The 3,764-nt window shown below is 38.5% G+C and overlaps 1 non-coding gene across 1 annotated transcript; it reads left to right on the forward strand.

The window, feature by feature from the left end:
• The first annotated feature begins 206 nt into the window (after nucleotides 1–206).
• On the forward strand, nucleotides 207–313 carry LOC141716324 (small nucleolar RNA R71). The gene has a single exon (XR_012573037.1). It is a non-coding gene; the product is annotated as a small nucleolar RNA R71 (small nucleolar RNA).
• The last annotated feature ends 3,451 nt before the right edge of the window (nucleotides 314–3,764 follow it).

Raw genomic sequence — 3,764 nt, forward strand, 5'->3', positions numbered from 1 at the left:
TTGGGCAACTATAGCAGTTACTGCATCCAACTCAAGAATTCCTGCTACCTTTCCCTGAGTACTCATCGGAAGCCATCAGTTCAATAAGTTCATAAGCTTCATCGTAGCTCTTAGCCCACAAGGCTCCTCCTAATGCTGCATCGAGCATGGGTCTAGAAGTAGTACCCAATCCATTGTAGAAATAGTTGATAATCATCCAATCAGGAATGCCATGGTGTGGACACTTCCTTAGCATCTCCTTATATCGATCCCAAGCCTCACACAAAGATTCTCCAGTTTGTTGAGCAAACTGAGTAAGAGCATTCCTAATTACACCAGTCTTGGCCATAGGGAATTTCGTGAGAAACTTTTGAGCAAGATCCTCCCAAGTGGTGATAGACCCTGCTGGTAGATAATGTAACCAGCACTTAGCTTTTTCCCTCAGAGAGAAAGCGAAGAGTCGCAGCTTGATAGCATCTTCAGTCATATCATTGAACTTGAAAGTGTCGCAGATCTCGATGAAATCCCTGATATGCATGTTGGGGTCTTTAGTAGGAGAACCCCCAAACTGAACCGAGTTATGTATCATCTGAATCGTACTTAACTTGATCTCAAAAGTGTTAGCCCTGATGGCTGGCCTGATGATGCTTGACTGAATGCCATTGATCTTAGGCTGAAAATGGTCCATCAAAGCCTTAGGATTTTTTGCTTGATCACCCATCTCTATTAAAACTGGTTCTTCGACCTTCTTTTCTTCTTCAAAAACTTCCTTTCGAACTACCACAACTTCTTCTTCGGCTTTATCCAGTGTTCTCTTACGAGTACGGGAACGCGTATGCATACACCCTAGCTAGAGTACCTGAAATAATGCAAGGAAATGAATAAGTAACAATGTCCGAGTCAACAAACTTTAACAACCACTGATGGAAACCACATAAACCATAAATTAACACTGTAGTCCTGGGTAGCGGCGCCAAAAACTTGTTAGTCGCTAAACACGCGCTAATAATACACGCAAGTATACGAGTTCGCAAGTAGTATAAAATCTTTTCTAGTTTGTTCCCACAGAGACTGACCTTGGTTAACTAATTAATTTATACACTTAAGCAACAATGTATGGTTATTATTCAATGCTAAGACGATAACAAATTGAGGTTGTTTATAACTAAGAATTAAACTAATAATTATAACTTAAGAGAATAGCATTGACTGAATTAATTTAGATGACAAATATGGTATTCTAACTTCATTAAATACTTCATTCATTAGGCTTCTTCTTCTTAACCTTAGAATGCATCGGTGATGACACTAATCAGATAACACAAAACTGATAAACGGCAACTTTCATTGCACGAGTACCATACTACCAGACATTCAGAAAAGAGATAGAAGGTGAATAGACACCAATTATATTAAGACCCTATATGTCTATAAAATTTGACAACATAACGGGTTAAGCACAAGTTATCTATCTTGATTACATAGGGCAAGTAAGATGGTTAAAATTACCCACGAAACATGCATAATAAATACATGAACCTATGTTAGCATGACAAGTTCTAAATCCTTAAATTCACTTTCGCTTCATTAAGAATTAACACCCTATCTTATAAGTTCGCGACGCTCATAAGACGAATACGCACAACCAATACTAGGATATCATACAATCACCACATACTAAGGCATCGAAACAATCTAACTAAAGAAATCCATAAATAAATCAGCTAGAACCCCACTGTGACGGCCTCATCCTCAGGGTCAGGAGTTGACGTCACCAAACACATTTACCAAAATATAAACAACAAGATTATTATTAAAATATACTAACTTGACCCCAAACCAAGATCCGATCCAGGTTCAAGTATGATTCAGGTTCTCATTATTACAAACCATTTATTCAACATCTAACACACTCTAAATTTATTCAGTAACTCATCAAACCTCATGGTCTGACACAACTACCTCAGAGGAGCCGGGTCCTGAAGGGGCGAGAACACGGTTATGTCTGACTGGTCTTCTAGGTATCTGTGAGGTATACATAACAGTTTGTAAGGGTGAGCATAATCGCTCAGCAGTATCGATATATGAATAACGGAATAAAAAAATAGTAATGTAACAATAATAGGAACAGAGCTGTAATCAGGATGTCAATATTATATAATGAAAATCGAAGATAACTGGATATCACTAACTAGCATGCTTTATCAAAACAACGTAGTAGTGTGCTGTGTAAATACAAGATTCCAATTTTAGCATGCTATTCACATTTATAAAACCACCGTATCAACTACTTATACCCTTACGGGAATCACAAATCCAAATCAGATACATAACGGATATGTGAAGACAGCTGATCAGGCTACCAACACCAGACGGCTCTAACTACCATCCCATTTACCAGTTCCGGAACTCAGAGACTAGCTAGGTCTCTGACCTGCTGGACTAATCGGTTATATATTACGCGCAACCGAATTAGCCTCTTACGCCACCTCAATAGGCCTACTCTGGCCCCTATGTATCCCATATCTGACCGTTTTATCCAGTTTTCAAAACACTTGTACCTATCTAATTTCAAAATCATTTATTTTACCAGCACACATATAAAATTCAGTTCGCAAATCATTTCATTCGAGATAGGACCTTTCAAAGTTACTTTTCCCAAAAATAATTTGAAAATAGTGATTTATAACTACAGGGGATACGTAACTTAAAACGTTTCTGTTCCATTATGAGAATAAAACATTTAGCTATTCATACGTACTGAACCATAAAAAAATGGTCAGGGGTACTTGCCTTGCAACGCTTTACCAAACCTAAATAGCTTTCACGCTGATTTAGATCCGGGGAAACTCGACTGGGATCTACAAATACAGAATAACCTATTCAGTTATACCGACATGCTTGATATCCTCAAATCCTAATGACCCAATCTGATAACCCGACTCATATAGTTATTATACATATAATCACGTAATCACGTAATCCGAACACAAATAAGGGTAACACGTATAATATAAATACGTACGTTTACAAATACATTTTTAGAAAATTTTGGCAGCAACTTCTTTGTTTATAAGACTACCCGTCGATCGCAATCGACGTCCAAATTTCACAACAATTCACATTCTCAATTCGCAACACCATTTCACAATCCCAAAATTATTTACTTACAAAACTGGTTATTCGAATTATTTTATTTATTTATAAAATTTAGGACTCAGAACAAAGTCATCACCGTCCACCGTTGACTCACCAAAGTTCATCGTCAACGGCGGTATAATTTATTGGCGCTTGATATAATACGAGTTCCCAAATAAATTACGCCGATTAATATTATTTTTCCCGCAACAAAACTTTATTTCACGAATATTAATCAAAACTTCCCTGTAGTACAGAAAATAAAAATTCAATTTCCAGTCACCAAACCGAACTGCACAAACAGGCCCAACAGAAAAGGCCCGAAAAACATCCGGCCCAACTGCAAGCCCAAAATAACTAAAGGACAGCCCAGAAGGACAATCCAACAGCAACACAGAACAGGGACAAGGAGGCACGCGGCCACGCGCCGCCCCAACTCACACCACTATTCAAACACACACGCACACACAACCACAACACACACACACAATCACAACACACACAGGCACAACACACACATGCACATACACATATATATATAGATATATACATACAAATAAGCAACAAGACCATCATGCTCACCGGAAGAACACGGCGGCGGTGAGACCAGAGCAACAGGGGAAGCCGGAGAAGAACGCCGGAAAAAC

This window comes from Apium graveolens, chromosome 3, assembly GCF_009905375.1.
Source record: "Apium graveolens cultivar Ventura chromosome 3, ASM990537v1, whole genome shotgun sequence".
NCBI classification, from domain to species: domain Eukaryota; kingdom Viridiplantae; phylum Streptophyta; class Magnoliopsida; order Apiales; family Apiaceae; genus Apium; species Apium graveolens.